Source organism: Pleurodeles waltl, chromosome 9, assembly GCF_031143425.1.
Source record: "Pleurodeles waltl isolate 20211129_DDA chromosome 9, aPleWal1.hap1.20221129, whole genome shotgun sequence".
Taxonomy (NCBI): domain Eukaryota; kingdom Metazoa; phylum Chordata; class Amphibia; order Caudata; family Salamandridae; genus Pleurodeles; species Pleurodeles waltl.
The window spans coordinates 173,282,553-173,305,273 of record NC_090448.1 but is presented as its reverse complement, the minus strand read 5'-3'; positions in this window follow the sequence as shown (position 1 = coordinate 173,305,273).

Genomic DNA, 22,721 nt, shown 5'->3' with positions numbered 1-22,721 from the left:
AAGGGGGTAATCACGGGTTAGCTGAGGGTGATTCTCTTTTACCCAGACTAGATTGAGGGTCCATGCTTGGACAGGGGGTAACCTGACTGCCAACCAAAGACCCAATTTCTAACACAAGCACTGCAGGGGAAACATACATCAGGTGCTTAATCTGGCAAAAGCATATATCACAACTACCACACAGTAAATAGCTGAGCAGTTGTAAAAGTGCATAAAAGATTTTTATTATAAACACTATTAAATACTTAAAACCTAACCTAAAACTAACCTACACTAACTAAGTTGTCTTTAGTAAACTATTGTATGCCTAAACTAACCTATGCTAACTAAACTATGCTACCTTAACTTATAACGAACCTAAGCTACCTCACCTTAACTTATCCAACTCTACATGTATACCACAACAGGCATAATAATCATCAACCCTCTGCCCCCTAAATACACTTTAGAACACTAGACAAACATAGACCACAACTATAAATAAATTAACATTAAAACCTACCCAAATATATTTTTAGATTTTTTTTTGTTTGTTTTTTATTTTGTATACATAAACTAAACATTGCCCCCACCACCCACTAAATGACCAACCCACCCATATCCCCAACTAACAGCTATCAAACATTAAAATCTGTAAAAGCACTAAAACTAACCTAACATATCCTAATTCTAAAACCTAGCCTAAACCATGCTAAAATGGCATACATAAATTAAATCAAACAGGAACTGGTGAGGGACAGCAAGTTGGAGGCAGTCCTACATATGGGCATTGATCCAGTCCACAGTTTGCTGCAGATTCCTGACAATGTCCATCAGTGTGGCCACCTGCTGTTCCAGGCCAGCCAGCCTCAGCTTCATAATCTCTGCATTCAGGGCCTGCTGTTCAAAATCAGTCTGTTGTCCTAGTGTTTTGAAGACTGCCTGTGGTGGAACTGCTGGCTGTGCTATAGAGGGTCCAGCAACTGTCTCCAGATTGACTGCTTGGGACCCTTCAAACTTGGCACTGATGCTTAGTCTCTCCTGCAGTTTCTGGCCAAGAGGTGGTGATCTCCAGATCCCTGCTGCCTTCTACTCCTCGTGGTTCCTGCCCATGAGCCTTTAGCCCTTGGTAGCCTTTTGGAGTTGCTGGTAACATTGCAAACGGAACCAGTATGCCTTCTCCTGTTCATGGGTCATGTTATCTGTTAGAAAGAAGGACATGTATCAGACCAGGCTGAAGTTCTCATTTGTAATCAATTACATGCATCAACAAGTGTTAGAAGCACAAGTGACTTGTCCAGCCAATAAATTAGACATCTATTGAATGAAGCAGGACCAACTGTCATAATTGCCATTTTCCTTTCCTACAGTTAAAATGCTAAAGTGCTAATGTCTTGTCCTTGTAGTTACATTAAATGGCTGTGTCTATCATAAAGATGTACTCATGTAAAGAAGATTGAGAACTATGCTATTGTGTACACATGGAATATTACACATGGCCCACTAGGTACTCCACTGTGCATGCAACCCTGTGGTACCTAACACATTGTCCTTATTACTCACAAAACAGTACAAAGGTATCAAAATGTGTCTGTCATAAGGAATTGGGTATTTGAGGAAATGAGTCAGGCATGTAACAGCTTAGGCACATATAGAATGGTGACATATCCAACATCAACTCATAACAAATCTGTCTGCAGTGAATTAGGGATCAACACAGCCTGTGTCCTGGCAGCACAAGATTGACCACATATTGCTATCTTGACACCTACACTAGCAGTGTGCATCAGACAGGAAGATGGAAGTTAATTCCTCCATTTCAGTGTTCACATCCACTTTCATTACAACATCCTTCATACCACCATTGTACTTTTCCTTCCTACGCCCTACTACTGTTGTGTATCTACATCTCAGGTATATTTTAAGTGCTGACTGAGGATCCCACTCACAAATATTACTGCAAACTATATATATGGACACACAGTACTTACAGAGCACAGCAACCGTCAGGTATCACTCTCTGGTAACATGTGGATCATGAAAGCTGTCCACCTCGCCACAGGTGTATGGGTCTGGCCCACCTACAAAACAAGAACATGGTACATTTTTCTATTAAAGCTGAATATGTACACTGTGTACCTATGAAGCACAGTACATAGAATTCACAAATGCCTGGTGTTGTTTGTACAATGGACATGTAGCATGAGGCAGAGTTGAAATGTCCTACAGGTTGACATATGTCTGCTGTGTCGCAGTGTAGTCAGATGATAGCAGACACATCCTGCATACGTTTCTACGGTGTTTTAGGGTGCCTTCCTTTTATGTCTATGTAAACAGTCCAATTTGACTGTTAGCACTCTGCATGGCATATAAATGCTGGGGACTGTTCACGTAAATACCCGTTTTTCACAAAGATACACACATCTAGCAGTATCCATACTTACTTATCTTCTTCACTTAGCTCCTTACATGTAACCAGTGCACTGTAAATACACAATGAGCCTTCAATGCCTGTACAGGCTCATAAAGGAATAATGACCATTTCTCCCAATATACACGTATGTGTGATACTATGACATGTGAGTGCACTCCCCTGCAACACACATGCCAGCTGGCCCTCATGATTTTGAATCACTAATGGCCGAGCATGCTGGGAAACATTACTCCCTACATAATGTTGGATGGGTCGCACAGCACCTATGGGCTTAGCCGGCACAGCATAGTCTGTTTTTGCAATAGTCTTGCCACTGTGAACAGGCCCCTGTGGCCTTTACTGTTCATTTTAGTGGGTTGGCCAATATTAGGCATTGAATACATATATTAGCCTCCATTAAAAAATAAAATATCAATTGTGTGCAAACAACTCACAGCAACTAGCTCATGGTATATAGGGACTTACTAGTCTGATCACCAACTCCAATACCCAGATGATCAAGAAGATTGGCCTCCCAGCTGACAACATCTGCCGAACGGTGCTTCACTTGGTGTACATTAAATACACAATCCATTTGGCACTGCACCTTCTCCCAACACTGTCACGTCTCTGGGGTAGGGTAGCCTTGCTTCACCCTACTTGCATTTCCGATCATGTTGGGCAGGTAATGCACCAGCAACCACAGCAGGCCACCAAACTCATTTTCTGACATGTTTTCGGCTCTGCCCCTGCCTGACATCCCAGCACCCAAACTAGTCGCCCTAAATATGACAAACAAAATACCTACCCCTTCCATCTACCCCTAATCTACAGAACCCCTAAATGGACACACACCAGACAATACAGTGGACAAAACTATACAATATACAAAGAACAGTTTACAAGCACAGCAAGGACAGCAGAGACACCAACAAGACCAAGAAACAGATCACTTCTCAACAGCACATACCAAACACCGCCAACACCCAGCATAAACTAAAAGACTGTAAGTGTAAGTGAAAGGAACTTCACACTTCCTGGTTTGCAACATGGCTGAGCCATAGCATCATTTCCTGTGTGGATGCTTCACATTTCTGACTAACGCATTACTTTTTCTAGGAAACCAGTGGTTTTTTTTTTCTACTTTTGTTAGTGATTTAGCCAAGGTGTGACTCACACACCACACATTACAATAGATAAGGCATTGTTTTTGATGCTTTGTAGTTGATGAGAGGATTCCATGCATTGTTCTTCCTACTAAAGCATCATGTTTTCAAGAAAAGAGAAACCTTTTCTACAAAAGCGTTGTTTTTTATGATGCATCACAAGTGACATAGGCAAGGTGTTGTTTACATACAACACATGCCATTGTGCATGCATTGTTTTGACGCTTTGATGTTGATGCATGGATCTGAACGAAGCTCCATGTGTAATCCTTCATGCTAGGGGCCAATGTGTATGTTTTCCTTGGCACAACTAGCCCTTTAAGTGTGGTAAAGTGTAATGATTGGTGAAAGCCAGTATCCATCACAGGGTTCACTTTTCTAGGTCCAATTCTCTCTGCTAACATGCTTGCAGACTTGCATGTAGACTTGGGAATTGCTGCATGTGCATGTTAACAGTGTACATATGTCTGACTCCTTTAGTTCATGTTGGAGACACTAGGATAGGCAACACATTGCTGTGAGAAATACAGACTGATTATCAATTGCGCACTCCTTGACATTATCAAAATGAACAACAGTTTGTATTATGCTTGCATTGATGTAGCTATCAGTGCAGAGGTAATTTTATGTTCTCAGATGCTCCACTGCTATGCTACATCATCAGACATGCTTGTGTGCATACTTCTACTACTTCTACTTCTGGCATCCAGCTCACAGATTGACTGTTTAGATGTGTACAGTATTTGTTATGGCAATAGGTCCCCTGCTCAGCTCATATGTGCCTGACATCATATAGTAGACTATATTGTCCAACAAACACCATAACACCAACACCCTAGACAAAGCAGAGCACCTACACTTTCAGGTACACATCAACGTCAACACCACCCTAAGAGGAACCCTCATCTACAGACCACCAGGACCCCGCACCCCATTCTGTGACACCATCGCCAACACTATCAGCTCCCACGCCCTCACCTCCACAGACTACCTACTCCTTGGTGACTTTAACTTTCACCTGGAAAGCACCCACAACTGCAACTCCACGGCACTGCTGGACAACCTCGCAAGCCTCGGCCTCAAGCAACTGGTCACCTCACCCACCCACTCAGCCAAACACACGCTAGACGCCATCTTCACCTCCAGCAGCCACATTGCCTTCACTTACACCACCAAGCTCCACTAGACTGACCACCACTGCATCCATTTCTCCTTCCTAAAACCCACCACCCGCCACCAACAAAATCCTACCCCCTACCACAAGTGGAACAAGAACTCCAGAGAACAATTGATCTCCAACCTCGAAATAGCTCCACCTCCCAGTACCAACGACCCCAATGCCACTACCCTCAACCTCACATGATGGCCAGAAACATGAGCAGACTCCCTCACCCGATTCAAAATAACCAACAACACCTGCACCATCAAGACCGCCCCCGGTTCACCACAGAACTTCAGTCTTCCAAATGAGAATGCTGAAAAATTGAGAAAGCCTTGAGCCAAGATCCCTCAGTGAGCAACTTCTCCGCCCTCTAATCAGACATGCGCGAATATCACCAACTCATCCGGACCACCAAACGATCCTTCTACAAAGAATGCATAGACAACAACACACACAACAGCAAGGAACTTTTTGCCATCATCAAAGAACTCACCAAACCCAAATCCTGCACCATCGACCCTCCACACTCCCAAGACCTCTGCAACTCCCTCTCCAACTACTTCCACTGCAAGATTGCAGACATACACAACAGCTTCACATCGTCATCACCAACCATCACCACCACCAACACAACCAATACAACGGCACCCTACCGCACCAAGCTACTGAACACCTGGACCCCCACCAACGATGAAGAAATCGGCAAAACCATGAGCTCCATCCACTCAGGCTCCCCAACAGACCCTTGCCCCCACCACATCTTCAACAAGGCCAGCCAAATCATCGCTCCCCAGATCCGGGCCGTCATCAACAGTTCCTTCGAGACCACAAACTTCCCAGATATTTGGAAACATGCCGAAGTCAACACTCTTCTAAAAAAAAAAAGCAGACCCTAAAGACCTCACCAACTACCGACCCATCTCTCAACTCCCCTTCACCGCAAAGGTCATAGAGAAGATAGTAAACATACAACTGTGTCGCTTCCTAGAAGACAACAACATACTTGACCTCTCCCAGTCTGGATTCCGCTAAAACCACAGCACCGAGACCACCCTCATCGCCTGTACAGACGACATCAGGACCAGATTGGACAAGGACGGAACTGTAGCCGTCATCCTCCTAGACCTCTCCACAGCTTTCAACACCGTATGCCACCAACCCTCCATACACGCCTCTTCGACCCCGGAATTTGCCACAAAGCCCTGGACTTGCTCACCTCCTTCCTCAAAGAAAGAACCCAAAAAGTTTGCCTCCCTCCTTTCTGGTCTACAGCCATCAAGACCATCTGTGGGGTCCCCCAAGGATCCTCCCTCAGCCCGACCCTTTTCAATATCTACATGGCTCCTTTCGCCAACATCATCCACCACAACGACCTCACCATCATTTCATACGCTCATCATCTCCCTCACAAGGAACCCATCTACCGCCAAGAATAATGTACATGCCGGACTCCTTGTCATCGCTAACTGGATGACAGCAAGCCACCTCAAATTGAACTCAGAAAAAACAAAGATCATCATCTTCGGTCCCAACAAGACAGCATGGAATGACTCCTGGTGGCCACCACCCTTGGACCACCCCAACACCCACCACCCACGCACGCAATCTTGGCATCATACTGGACTCATCTCTCTCCATGACTCAGCAAATCAACGCCATATCATCCTCCTGCTTCAACACCCTTTGCATGCTATGCAAGACTTTCAAATGGATTCCTTCAGAAACAAGAAGAACGGTCACCCACGCCCTCATAAGCAGCAGACTGGACTACGGCAACACCATCTACGCAGGTGATAGCGCGTCCAGTCTTTATAAATTACTTGTACTTGGACACGCCGGAGGTCGGTGAACCTTTTGACCGAGTTGGGTTCTCCTCATCCAAGAATAGTCAGATCACTTAAATCAATGATCAATAACCATTATAATCAATACCCAATACTCAATTAATAATCAAACAACAAATTTGTTTAACAGGAAATCAGCAATTAGACACACCATGACCTTTCAGTCATGAATAACCACACTTGTTTATTAAAGGTTAATGAGTTTATTTTCCCTATATTAACAAAGCTAACATAATATAAGTAAGTCTCAAAATCAAATGGTATACCTATACGAACAGTACTAGCTGTCCATAGCGACGGAGGAAACGCAATCTACGCAAAATCTGGATTATAATGCACTCGGTTATAGCAATACAAATCACTAATATAAGCAACTGAATTTGACTAATTGCATACATCGGTCAGCATAACAAGATTTCAATTTAGCATGGTGCATCAAATGAATACCTCAACTAACCTCTAATTAGCATTGGCATATGGGGCCTCATGCAAAACGAATTTAGTCAACACAAATTTAGAAAACTTCTAGCTTGGGCTCTGTCAAAATCAGCAGTTGGTACCTAAGAAGGAAAACACAATGCATAATACAATTATCCTTTCATAATTACCAAATACAATCAGCATTCAAGGAAAAGTCTTCGTCCTTCAGGTACCGGTTCGATCAGCATGGGGCAGATTTCAAAGGGGCAAAGTTAAAGCAAGTTTCCTTGCGGCAGCAAGGAAAATGGGGCAAAGTTACTGCATGGACAAGACGGGGCATAATTAAAGTTAAAGTCTCTAGGGTGAGAATTCTTTAAGTCTCTCTCTGTGACAAAGAAAAGCATCAAAGTGTCATTTAAAATGGCGTCTTGAATCTGGCTTCAAAATGGCATCAAAGAAAATGGCTGACTTCTCTTTGTCCGGGGGTTTAAGTAAGAAAAGTTACAAATTTTTCAGGGTCTTCCATTGGAGGGTTCATAGGATGGCTTCCTTTTGACCAATGGATAGTGTCTTTCTCTTAGTACTCATTTATGCATAAGGTGTCCTTGGAGTTTTGGAACACAAGTAGCAACAAAGTTTGCCAATTATTTCTGTATCAGTGTCTTTATTGTCTGCACCTGCAGAAACTGACCTTGCTTCAAAGGGGATGAAACTTGCCTAGCACGATACCTTGAGATAAGTGTATTAGTCATTTCTACTGGAAAAATACAACCTTAAAGTTAAAATACGTTTTGTTAATACAAGTGAAAACCACGCAGTTAAATTTGAGACCAGGCAACTAGGCCAAAGCCTCTGCTAAATTTAAGCTAAGCATAAAACAGTTTCAACAAGAAAATCATGGAATACATCTGCAATTATGACGGATTACTACATTGTCAATTCTTCATGATTAATTAAGCTTGTTTATAATAATGGCGAACTACCTCGTGGGCACATTTTCCCACATACATTATTTTTCTTTGCTAAAATCACACTACCTTATATGATTTTGTTACATGATATATGAATATTTGTTAGCCTTTCCTTTTCTGCTTCATCAATCCCTCCTCTGATGACTAATTATGTCATCACATTAAATCTTCCATCACAAATTTTATTTAATTAAAATTCTGTTTTAGTAATTTGGCACTTCAGTCAATTCCCTCTTCCTTTTTGTTCCCTTTGATTTTTCCCTGTATATTTCTACTATTTTATTTTGTTATTTCTCTTCTCTTCTCCTTTTGCTTCTTGATTTCAATATTGTAATAGCATTCCTTATTCCCAAAAAACCTAACAAGCAAATTAATATTATTAATATTCCTTTTACTATTTTCAATAATATTCCGTTCCAAATGTTGCTGAGACAATTTCCCACGGAAGCAAATCCTTTTCCAACCTTTTCCCATCCTCCTGGTTCTTTCAAATCTTTCAAATCTGCACTCTCATTAGTTAAATTTGTAAGCATTTTCCTAATTTGCCCACTGTTGTCCGGTATATAAGAACAACAGTGACGTGCACTAAGCATTTTGCAAACGCCGCCATTCTTTGCTAAAAGAATGTCTAAAGCAAGCCGGTTTTGAAGAGTCATAGCTCTTTCTGCAGCAGGTTCAGCATCAATCAGGATCATGGCTCCTGAGAATTTTGTCAGCCTGTTATCCACAATAGTAGACAACTTTTGTACCTTAATTGAATTCAGTATAACTCCTACAGAAGGAATCATTGCTCCAAATATATCTCCTACCACACCAGAAACTGTCTCCCTTTTCTGAATGCGATGTAATTCAGACAGCTTTGGAAATTTCTTTAAGTCGTCTAGTTGAAAAATCTTTGGAAATACTATTCCCAAGTAACATATCCCATACCATCCTTTTGGAAGGCGATAATAGGCGTTGAGTCCACAAATATAATATACTCCTGGAGTAGCTGGATCTAGGCCATTTAACATGAACGTCCATTTAACCTGAAACAAAAACGCGTGTTTACATTCACTTGTTCCCACAAAGATTGTGTCATAATATGATTTAGGTCTATATGTGCAAAGCTTTCCTACGTGTATTGCATCTAAAGCTAATTTCCCTTGTGTCTTTATTGCGGCAAAAGCATAATTATCTACAGATGTCCTCTTGTGTAATTCCCTTTCTAATTTCTCATTTACCACTTTCCTTCTATCTTCAGTGTGATCTAAAAAACTTTTCTCTACCGGTGAAAGCAAGCATGTAAGGTTTTCCCTATGAGCTTGAGCTGTAGAAAAAGGTGATAGTGGTTCAAAGAAAACCCTAACTATTTTTATATAATAATCTCTTGCTACTTTACTTAAGTACTCTATTATGGGGACATATGAAAACATGACATCATGATTGGAATAGAAGTATTGAATAGACTCCTGGCCATAAAATCTGGTCAGTAACAAACTACATGATATTCCATACGTAAGAGGCATGCTATGATATGTCACTCCTTCTATCACTGAGGTAGGTATTTGTGTGCACACATAACAATCTTTTGCATCCATTGTCTCAACATACTCATTCAGCAAGCGGTAGAAGACGTTGGAAGATAGTTCTTTCTTGTCTTGTAAATATTTCTCATCTTGTTCGAGTTTCTGCAAAACAGTTAATTCAGGAGTGATTTTAGAAGTAGAAGCATACTTCGCGTCTCTCTCATTCTCTCCATGCACTCCAAGAACTATTGCTATAATTATTAGTACACATGCAGTTATTAGACCTATACACATGTATTTACAACATTTATTTTATGTCCCTTTGTAGTACTGCCTGGCATGATCTATATAGAATCAGAAAGTTGAAGACACTTTATCAAATCAGATTTGCAGATATATATATATAAAGCTGAACGAGTTCAATGTTCACACAGTTTTCTTTTAGCAGCTTAGTCTCTTATCGGATTAGCAGCTTTGTCTCAAATTTGGTTTCAAAGTCAATCAAGTTATCAATGTCTTATCCGGTTCAAAAGTCAATCAGGTTGTCAATGTCTTATTTGGTAATGTTCATGAAATTTCACTTTTCAAGTACCAAAGTGTCTTCTTCGTTTTCAAGACTGAGAGATAGAAATTCGTCTGACCAATCGTTAGTGGCTGTCTATGCCCACTCTGGACCAGAATATCTTCTGCTCGGTATTCTTTTCCTTTTCAATTTTGCATCTTCTTTTGATTCTCTTTCGCTTATATCTTGTTCTTTGGCTGTGTCTTTTTCTTCATTCGGTGTTGTTATTACGATAGACGCTTCTTTTCTTTTCTCCTTCAACCTTGGCCCTTCATTTTCTTTTAATGATTCTTTAATCTTTGACTTCACTGGCGATATGCTTTGTCTCCGTTTCGCGCTATTTTCACCTGATGGACCTGCAACCGGTTTGGGAAGAATTTGAACAATTTCACTCTGCTCTGTCTTGTCTCCTTCCCCTAGGAGGTCAATCAGGGTTTCTCCTTCTTTTCCTGTATCATCTTCTTCTGGGAAAGCCCTCCTCTTATTAGGCTCCCATGCTTCTTCACCTGAGATAGGATCTTTGTCACCTCCAGGATCTTTGTCACTTCCTGAGGCTTCTTCTCTGTTGTCCCCAAAAGGATCGACTGCATCTTCCTCAGAAAATATTTCTTCTGTCTCGATTTCTGCTTGTTCGCTTTCAGGCTCTCTTTGTTCTGTCTCAGTGCCTGGTACTTTCTTGTCAGTTGCTGGTAATTTCAGCACTTCAATTTCCTGTTCTGTGGGACACGTCACCCTTTTCGTGTGCCTGGCGTGAATCCAGTTGGGAACTCCCGCACACTTCACAGCGGTGGTAGTTGTCCGAATCACTTGGAAAGGTCCTTTCCAACGGGGTTCCAGACACGACTTCCTCACGTGCTTCTTTATCACGACCCAGTCACCTGCTTTCAGGGCGTGTCCTGGACCTTGGATCAGTGGCAAGGTGGTTACCTCCACCTGGTGAGAAAAAGAGTGGACCACATCAGCCAGACCTTTGCAGTAGTCCAATACCATATCATCTGTAATATTTACAAGAGCATTTGCAGGAACTGCTGGAAGTCTCATGGCTCTGCCCATGAGGATTTCATGCGGTGATAGTCCAGTTTTTCTATCAGGTGTGTTTCTCATTGACATTAACACCAAGGGCAATGCGTCAGGCCATTTCAAGTTTGTGGATGCGCATATTTTTGCCATCCTTGATTTCAGCGTGCCATTTATCTGCTCCATTAATCCTGATGCTTCAGGGCGGTAGCTACAATGCAACTTTTGTTCAATGTTCAGTGCTGCACACAATAATTTTATTACTTCGTTATTGAAGTGACTTCCCCTACCTGATTCTAAAGAGATCAGGAATCCAAAACGTGGTGTTAGTTCTCTCAAGAGTAGTTTTGCAACTGTAAGGCTGTCATTTCTGCGTGTAGGGTATGCTTCAATCCAGTGACTAAAAATGCACACAATCACCAATACATATTTCAAGCCTGCACGCATAGGCATCTCAATGAAATCCATTTGCATCCTGCTGAATGGCCCACCTGCTCTTCCAATGTGGCTCAAATTTACTACTGTTCCCTTCCCTGCGTTCATTTGTTGGCAAATGACGCAACAATGGCAAACTGCCTCAGCAACTTGACGGAATTTGGGATTAAACCAATCAATTTTGAATAGTCTAATCATGGCATCCCTTCCAAGGTGGGCTTGTCCATGATACAACCCGGCTAATTGTGTCAAAAGACTGTCTGGCAGAACCAATCTCCCTTCACTTGAAACCCACAAATCATCTGGTTTCTTTACGCATTGTAATTTGCTCGATGAGAGTTTCTCATCCTTACTGACATTATTTTGTAGGCATTTCAATTCTTCAATTGTATCTTAGAGCAAAGGCTTCACTTGGTTCAAGTTCTGGCTCATTTATCAAGTTCCATTCGTTTCTGACCAATATACAGTTCAATGCAAAACCTTCCGACTTGATCTGCATATCCTTTTCCCAAAGAAACAAAGTCTTGTGATTTTGAGTGTGCACTGCATTTTACCACTGCTACTTCTTGTGGCAACTGGATGGCATGTAACAATTCTCTTATTCTTTCATCATTTTTCACTGGTGATCCTGAAGAGGTCATGAAGCCTCTCTGTGACCACAATTGTCCAAAATCATGCACTATTCCAAATCCGTACTGACTGTCAGTGTAAATGGTGACTTTCATTAATGCGGAAAGTTGGCAAGCTCTAGTAAGGGCTACTAGTTCCGCCACTTGTGCAGAGTAAACTCCCTGAGGCCAAGATGCTTCCAGAACACCGGTTATTGTACATACAGCATATCCTGCTTTCAATATTCCTAGTGCGTCTCTCAAAAAATGAACCATCAACAAAAATAATTTGATCATTTTCTTTCATTCGGGTGTCTTTGATATCAGGTCTTGGTTTTGTACAAAATTCAGTCACCTGAAAACAGTTGTGCTCGATTTCTTCGGCGTTCTCAATTTCGACATTTTCACTGGGAAACAAGGTTGCTGGATTCAACGTAGTGCACCTTTTCAGCTGCACATTGGGTGATCCCAAAATTACTGTCTTGTACCTTGTAAGCCTAGCACCGGTCATGTGCTGTGTTTGGGAACCTGTCAAAAGTATTTCGACTGAATGAGGGACCATAACTGTTAAAGGATGTCCCATCACTATTCCTTCACTCTGATTTAGGCTTATACCAACTGCTGCTACAGCACGCAAGCATCCTGGTAAGGCTGCTGCGACTGGATCCAAAGTAGCTGAAAAATACGCTACTGGTCAGTTTACGCCACCATGGGCTTGAGTCAAGACAGACAAGGAAAATGCATCATGTTCATGACAAAACAATGTGAAGGGCTTCGTGTAATCAGGCATACCTAAAGCTGGAGCTCTGCACATGCATTCCTTTAATTCAATAAAAGCATCCATTTCATCTCTTTTCAACACTATTTCATCCAGCGCATCTTTCTGGGTCGGTTTCAGTAAAGGTTTGGCTAGAGTTGAGAAATTCGGAATCCATTGGCGACAATAGCTCACCATTCCCAAAAACTTTCTCACCTCTTTTCTCGTCTTGGGTGGACTCAATTGAAGTGAACTTGTTATTCTTTCTTTCATGATTCTTCTTGACCCTTTCTCTAGTTGGTGACCCAAATATTTCACTTTCTTCTGGCAAAATTGTAATTTTGAAGGAGACACTTTGGGGGTGATTCTGATTCTGGCGGGCGGCGGAGGCCGCCCGCCAGAATTCCGCCCTCCAAAATACCGCGCCGCGGTCAAAAGACCGCGGCGGGTATTTCAAGTTTTCCCCTGGGCTGGCGGGCAGCCGCCAAAAGGCCGCCCGCCAGCCCAGGGGAAAACGACCTTCCCACGAGGATGCCGGCTCGTAATCGAGCCGGCGGAGTGGGAAGGTGCGACGGGTGCATTTGCACCCGTCGCGTATTTCACTGTCTGCCAAGCAGACAGTGAAATACTTGTAGGGGCCCTCTTACGGGGGCCCCTGCAGTGCCCATGCCAGTGGCGGACCGCCAGGAACTGGATGGCGGTAGGGGGGGTCGGAATCCCCTCGGCGGCGCAGCTAGCTGCGCCGCCTTGGAGGATTCAACAGGGCAGCGGTACACTGGCGGGAGACCGCCAGTGTTGCCGGTCTGACCGCGGCTTTACCGCCGCGGTCAGAATGCCCTGCGGGGCACCGCCGGCCTGTCGGCTGTGCTCCCGCCGACCCTGGCCTCGGCGGTCTAAGACCGCCGGGGTCAGAATCACCCCCTTTGTGTCCATTCCTTCCCAAATGGTTCAATAGGGCAATAGTGTCAACCGTACTGTCATTTTCTGTCTTGGATGCAATCAGTAAATCGTCAACATACTGTACTAAGGTTGATTCAAATGGTAATTCCAATGATTCCAAATCTTTCTTTAGAATCTGATTGAAAATTGATGTTGACTCCAAAAACCCTTGAGGAATTCGACACCAACTGTAGACTCTGTCTATGAATTTGAAGCAAAAGAGAAATTGGCTGTCCTCATGAAGAGGCACAGAAAAGAATGCTTGTGACAAGTCAATGACTGAGAACCACTCTGCATCACATGGAATTTGAAACATCATCACAGCTGGATTTGGTACTACAGGACAACATTTGACTATTATGTCATTTATTTTCCTCAAATCTTGAACAATCCGGACCATTCCACTCGGTTTTATTAGTTCCATGATTGGTGAATTACATGGACTACTTAGTACATCTTTCAGTACTCCCTGTTTCACAAACTCATCAATGAATTGGGCGACTTTCATGAGAGTGTCTTGTGACATATGGTATTGTGGAGTCTGAGGAAAATTTACATTGGGTTTTACAGTCACTTTCACTGGTTCTGCTCCTTTAACCAATCCTACTTCTTTCCCTGTCATATCCCATACTTCTTTCTCAACTGTTTCCTGTAACTCAGCAGGAATATCTGCTTCAGTGAGCATTGAATAAAGAGTAATCAGGGGATACTCTTCATCAACAGTTTCCACTTCGTCCCCTCCTAAACTATCCTCTTCTTCCTCATCACTGTTTGTCTGAATTTTAATTCCATCATTTGAGCACATAATTGAGCATCCCAATTTGCACAATAAATCTCTCCCTAATAGGGATATCGGACTCGAGTCACACACCACAAATTTATGTGACCCTTGAAAGTTACCAATTCTGACTTGCACTGGATCTGTGATTGGGTTTGTCGGATACCTATTTGCTACTCCCACTACTTGAACTGTTCTCCCTGAAAGTGGCAAATTTGGTACTTCGATCCTTCTGACTGTAGAGCGTGTAGCTCCTGTGTCAACCAAGAATGAAACGCTGTGACCCATAACTCTTCCTTCCACATACGGTTCCTTTTGATCAACTTCCAAAGATGCTGCAAGCATACAATTTCCCTCCTCATCTGAACTTTCACTCTCCCATACATTGTTTATTCCATTCCCACTGTGTAACGGGAATTGGTGTACTGTGTCATTTTGATTCATTCCTTGACCCGTGACCTGTTGAGGAAGCATTACTTGTTGCTGATTCATTGGTGCTAAGGGTATTTGCATTTGTTGATTAGGTACTATAGGAAGCTGCTGTTGCATTGGCTGCAACTGTGCCATTTGTACATGGGGCATTTGCACCTTCTGTTGTTGTATAGGTTGTAGACCCTGCATCTGATTTACATTATTTTGGAAATTTGGATTTGGACCTCTCAATTTCGGTCCTCTCATATTCTGAAATGTATTGACATCATTGTTTTGCTGACCTACACCTTCCTGCGCCAACATGGGCACTCCCGTTTCCAATGCCCGATGATTCCGCACGTGTGACATGGCATCACCTTCTTCATTGCCTGTATACCATTTGGAATCACAACAGTATTTAAATCGGGACCATTATTCACAAAACCTCCTCGGCCTCTGCCTCTCATTTGTGGCTGAAACATAGCATTTCCTTGCTGTTGCTGCTGCGGCAATTGTTGTTGGAAACGTTGCAAACCTTGCAAACCTGTCTGAGCTGCTCTAATCTGCATCACCATCACTTTTTCTTTCAACCTTTTCTGTTTTGTCTCAATCTCATCACTGCAGTATTTTGCATAGTTCAACACCTCATCGATCGATTTTGACTGCCAACAAATCAAATGCATTTTAATCATCTGGCTGATTTCGGGTCTCAATCCTTCCACAAATCTGAACACAAAATGGAGCATGTCCTTTGCCTCAATCGTTTTCGTGCCACTGTAATTTTTAAATGCTTTCAACAATCTCTCATAGTATGCATGTATCGACTCTTTAACTTCTTGTGCTGTTCTGTCAATTCTCTGCCAATCCACATTTTTTGACACAACTTTTGTTTTTAAATGCTCAATCACCTTATGGTATAAACTCATTACCGTAGGCGATGGTGCACCTGTGTCCCTATCTCTTTCTGGTTCACTTGTTGGCCAACCTACAGCCCTTTTACAATCTTCCCACAAATCTGCCGGAACTACAATTTAGAATAAAGTATTCAGGTCACCCAAAGACATTTTGCGAGTTTCACAAATCTATCTGTTTGTTGATACCATTCGATCGGTTTCTCTCTTAATTTAGGGAAGTCATCCGTAAAGGATTGAATATCACACCTGTGCCATGGTACATGGACAAGCTTTCCCCCTGCTGTTTCTCTCATTGGTAACATCGTTATAAGATCATCATTCTGTTGTGCTTTCTCATTCCGATCTGGGGTACTTTCTTTCTTCTTATCCTTTTTCTTAACCCACCTGCTCTCCCACTTGTCTAGACATCTCCAAACCTGCGCGCTTTGCAGTATCTCTTTAAGGTGTGTTTTCATTCCTGCAGACCTCATGTGTTCAAAATCTTTTGTCTCAAAGTCTAACCTGTAACTTTTGCTCAAGTGTGTGGTTTTACCTATGTCTAGTTTGTATCTATCTGCAATTTCTTGTAACCACCTATGTATGCTGCTTACTTCTCTTGTGATTCTAGGGCAAATGTATCTCAGCTCTTCTTCTGTGTATGATTCTAACCTGTTCAGACCCATCGTTCCCTCTACTAGTTCATCTGCTTCCATGCTCAATCTTATTTTATTCAAATATTCTTCTCCTTTCCCGCTGGGCGTACTCTGTGGGGATTTCAGGCTGTTCAACCATTGTGTTAACTGTTGTGCGTTCAGTCCCATTAATGTGGCATTTACGTCTACTGCTACTGATGGTTTCTGTAACATTTCTGTTTTTGAAGTTAGCGGTACTATTAGTGGTGGACTTGACCTTACCACAGTTGACGGAGCACAAGCTGGAATTGGACTAAATTCCAACAAGGACCCAGATCTATTTGGCAGTGTTCCTACCGGAGTAGTTTCTTGAGTATTTTCTATGCATCTCCTTCCTGTTTCATTTTGTGTCATTACCCCTTGGTCGCATACATTCGGCTTTGCCTGTATATACAATGGTACTGGCGGACCTACAGTGATAGGCAAAGATATTGCATCTGGATTCTGTCTGTTCCCCGAATTCTGTGGCATGTTAATTCCCACATTATGGTTCATCATTGCTGGCATGTCTAACTGATTTTCTGCTATTTGAATGCATTTCGGCACTTCTTGCATCTGCTTTTGAGGCATCAAAATTTGTGTTGATTCGGCTTGAATCAATGTCGGTCTTTGGTAATTCTTTCCTACCTGTGCCATTAAATTAGAAGTCATTTCCAAATTATGCTCATCATAATAGCGCCTCTGAACCTGTGGCTGATAATCATTGACAGGTTTCAATTTAGGCACATCGGGATATATTCTCTGAACTTGTGGTATTTCTGGTGTAAAAGGCATATCGGGTCTACTTTGCATCTGCAATATTCTCAAATTCAGTGTTACAGTACCCTGTATTGGTTCTGGAGGGGCAGTACTAGTGCTTGGGCCATTTTCGCTTTCCACATATGGTGGCGGGCGGTCATTTAGCAATTGCAGAATGAACTCCTCATCGTCTGTTTTTTCTGACCTTTTCAAATTTCTATTGTTTTCTCTATCTCTGTACTGACTCCTGTTAGTTTTATAGGTAGCTTTTCTTCCTTCGGTCTCTGCTTCGTCAGTAATTGCTGGAAACAATTTAATCCCCTGCAATATGTCTGATCTCCAAACCTTTTGAGTACTATCCCATCTAGCATCCGCTAGTGTCTTTTCTACTTTTCTCACTCTTGTCTCAAATTTCTTTTGTAGCTGCCTTCTAGCCATTTGTTCCCAGATTGCTAATGCTTAAAACTGTGCTGGTCTTGGAGGTACTTTCATGTCGTATAGCGCACATCTTAGATTCCCCAAAACTCTTAGATTAAACAACCCGTGGATAGGGAATGCGTCACTTCCATGCTTTTCTGTTAATTTGCACCATTGCTTTAACCAAAGACATGGTGCAACACCCTTTTCTTCAGTCACGATGTAAGCTGGTGTACCCTCAGGCGGTGTTTCTTCTCCTACATTTGCTTTAATATATACATCTCCCCTCAAGGCACTCTTAAGTGCTTTGAAAAATTTCATCTTTCCGTCTTTTATTTTATTTAAAAAATGTAATCAATAAGTGACTTTAATTCCCGGAATACTCTTCGCTTGCCTTTCCCCACCAATTGTACTTCACGGACTGCGTCCAATCCGTGCGTGACCCTTCTCACCAACCAACCTATCCCAGCGCGGCTCCTAGTGATGTCACACCTACACACTGCGGCTGACAAAGTCTCGCGGCTTGTCCTCCTTCATTAAGCTTCACTCAAAGCTAATTTCTGCAATATACCGCGAGCACTAACCAAAAAGAAGAAAACAAATCTGTCGGTTTACTACAGGAAGGGTAATACAATCGCTTCAGAAACCTTAGGGATTTTTCACTAGCCTCGGCAGTTATTCCATCTTTCTCGGTTTCCTACTTTCGCAAGCAAAATTTGACCCTCAAACTTTACTCTCAACTGATCAATGAACTATTCTAGCGCGCCTTAGAATTCGTCAAATCTCAAAGTCGAAAATGTTCTTTTATTCCTCAACATTCGTACTGACTTGTTGACCACGCCCGCTCAACATTCTAAACCGAACAAATTACAACATCTTTAAAGTGTCTCATACACTTTTCAACATACTCCGGAGTCTCTTGACCTCGCAGGGCCCGTCTCAACATCAACAACCACGTGGATAATTTTTATGCACAAAGCGCTACGCACATCTGAAGTTCGACGACTTCCCTACTCTCCCACTTTGGAGTATCACTCCTCTAAAATTTTTGATTGGAGTTCGTAAGCCCCTAAAATCCTCACAAACTTCACAATTCATCTGCGGCATAAGCTGTGCAAGAGCGAAACCCTAACTTCACTCAAACTGTCACTAGAAACGCCGAAAACATTCTCACACCTCCATTTCCTCCATTCACAAGCTCTGAGGTTCCGGGAAAGTCATTGGGGATTTAGGGCATCATCATCTCTCCAACTTGTTTTATCAAAGAAAATTCTAACTTGAATCCGTCTATTGTTCGGATGGGGTCCCAAAGGGCGAAACCATCAATCTCTGCTACCATCTACTGATAGCGCGTCCAGTCTTTATAAATTACTTGTACTTGGACACACCGGAGGTCGGTGAAACTTTTGACCGAGTTGGGTTCTCCTCATCCAAGAATAGTCGGTTCACTCAAATCAATAATCAATAACCATTATAATCAATACCCAATACTCAATTAATAATCAAACAACAAATTTGTTTAACAGGAAATCAGCAATTAGACACACCATGACCTTTCAGTCATGAACAACCACACCTGTTTATTAAAGGTTAATGAGTTTATTTTCCCTATATTAGCAAAGCTAAAACAATATAAGTAAGTCTCAAAATCAAATAGTATATATATACGAACATTACTAGCTGTCCATAGCGACGGAAGAAACGCAATCTACGCAAAATCTGGATTATAATGCACTCGGTTATAGCAATACAAATCACTAATATAAGCAACTGAATTTGACTAATTGCATACATCGGTCAGCATAACAAGATTTCAACTTAGCATGGTGCATCAAATGAATACCTCTACTAACCTCTAATTAGCATTGGCATGTGGGGCCTCATGCAAAATGAATTTAGTCAACACAAATTTAGAAAACTTCTAGCTTGGGCTCTGTCAAAATAAGCAGTTGGTACCTAAGAAGGAAAACACAATGCATAATACTATTATCCTTTCATAATTACCAAATACAATCAGCATTCAAGGAAAAGTCTTCGTCCTTCAGGTACCGGTTCGATCAGCATGGGGCAGATTTCAAAGGGGCAAAGTTAAAGCAAGTTTCCTTGCGGCAGCAAGGAAAATGGGGCAAAGTTACTGCATGGACAAGACGCAGCAATATTAAAGTTAAAGTCTCTAGGGTGAGAATTCTTTAAGTCTCTCTCTGCGACAGAGAAAAGCATCAAAGTGTCATTTAAAATGGCGTCTTGAATCTGGCTTCAAAATGGCATCAAAGAAAATGGCTGACATCTCTTTGTCCGGTGGGTTTAAGTAAGAAACGTTCCAAATTCTTCAGGGTCTTCCATTGGAGGGTTCATAGGATGGCTTCCTTTTGACCAATGGATAGTGTCTTCCTCTTAGTACTCATTTATGCATAAGGTGTCCTTGGAGTTTTGGAACACAAGTAGCAACAAAGTATGCCAATTATTTCTGTATCAGTGTCTTTATTGTCTGCACCTGCAGAAACTGACCTTGCTTCAAAGGGGATGAAACTTGCCTAGCACGAAACCTTGAGATAAGTGTATTAGTCATTTCTACTGGAAAAATACAACCTTAAAGTTAAAATACGCTTTGTTAATACAAGTGAAAACCACGCAGTTAAATTTGAGACCAGGCAACTAGGCCAAAGCCTCTGCTAAATTTAAGCTAAGCATAAAACAGTTTCAACAAGAATATCATGGAATACATCTGCAATGATGACGGATTACTACATTGTCAATTCTTCATGATTAATTAAGCTTGTTTATAATAATGGCAAACTACCTCGTGGGCACATTTTCCCACATACATTATTTTTCTTTGCTAAAATCACACTACCTTATACGATTTTGTTACATGATATATGAATATTTGTTAGCCTTTCCTTTTCTGCTTCATCACAGGGACCACAGCCAAGCTTCAGAGAAAACTCCAGTGAATCCAGAACGCAGATGCATGTCTCATCCTCAACCTTCCTCACCATAAACACACCTCCGCCCACCTCAGATCCCTACACTGGCTGCCCATCAACAAAAGGATCATTTTCAAAATCCTTGTCCGTGCTCGCAAAGCCCTCCACAACACCGGACCGGCCCTCAACGAACGAATCAGCTTCCACAAACCAACTCAACAGCTCCACTCCGCCAACCTCACCCTTGCTACAGTCTCCCGCATCCAACGCACCACCACTGGCAGCAGATCCTTCTTCCACCTCGCCGCCAAAACCTGGAACTCCCTCCCCACCAACCTACGCAAGACCCAGGACCTCCTAACTTTCAGAAACCACCTCAAAACATGGCTTTTTGAGCAGTACCCCCCCCAGCGCCTTGAGACCCTACCAGGTGAGTAGTGTGCTTAACAAATTTGTTTGATTGATTGATTGATTGAATGATTGATGATATACTGGTCCACTCACATTTACTGTTTTGGCTTGCTGTCTGGCACTACAAGTGTGCCACATGCAAAGTACACTGGCAGAAATGGGTCAGCCAAGACTGTTACCCATTGTTTTGTTCTTCACAAGGCCTACTTGAGTAGGCCTAAAAAGTGTAATGTCTTCCAAGTAGGAATATGTTTGGCATGTCCATGCATTAGATTTGCTCCAATGGAGAGGACTAACATGGACTTAATATGTGGGTAGCCATTTACCACAGATAGTCACATGTGCAGTCACTATCATGTTATGCCACTGTGACTTGGGATGCATTAGCGCATTATACTTTGCCAGGATTCACACCACATGTAGTTTGATCTTTACATATATTTGTCTATTAGGTTTGCTTTATGCTGTGGCCAAGTTGGGCCACATGTATGGAGCTATATGAGTCACAGTGTTGTTAGTTTCAAGGTAAGACAAAGCAACACTGACACATCTATTCCTGCATGTTTCATCCTTGCCTATTGGGTCAAGTGTGGCTTCCTTGTGGCTAGTAACCAGTTCAGCACTGACACAGTATGGGAATCAACCAAAATGTGTATGTATTATGTGATATGCGACCATGCAGTCAAGGAACAATCAGGTCATTATATTTCCCTCTAGGAGTGTGAAGCAGTAAAGATATTTCATACAGACAACACACACAGTCAGTCATTGCACACTGTTGACATTTACACTCCCTTTAGATTGTGATGGGGTGTCTGACAGTAAGTACACAGTTGCACCCCACATACTCAGTACATGTGGACAATATTCCACATTGCTACCTTTGTTGTGATTCTTCCACACACATTCATTTGGCACATGTTATTGATATACACACATGTTTTGACCATATGATAGTGTTCTGCGGTGTGAATGACACCGAGCTACAGAACTTTGTGATGGCCCAAAGTCAAATAGGTGAGATATCAATGTATGGATGTTTACAGTGACTGCAAAATGAAGGTCCAAACACATAAGAAGTCAGCATTAATCTATTTACATTAGTACAGACTATGGCCCTCATTATGACATTGGCGGTAAGTCCTGCTTAGCGACATGCTGGCTGCTGCCAACATACCGCCGCCACAGCAGTTTACCGCTACCCATATTATGACACACACATAGCAATCTGTCACTATATAGACACACACATAAGTCAGCCAGCCCAAAGGTCAGTGATAAACGGGCGGGAGAAAAACCCACACCGTTACGATAACAGAACTACGCCCACAGATTTTATGACCCACAAACCACTGCGGCGGACATTCACCCGCGGTAAACCATTGGCGGTACATACCGCCGCGTTCAAAATACAAACACACATACAAAACAACACCACATAGGACAATTCAAATTACACATACCCGACACACACATACACACACCACACCCACAAACCCACACCAATATAAAACACACACCCACACTACCCGCAACCCTTTACGACTAGAAAGAATTGCCAACAGAGAGAGATACAGCAAGAGCACCCACACAACCAGAGCCACAGAACACGATCACCTATACACCATCCAGGCACCTCACAGCACACACCCCAACACATCAACCCACACACC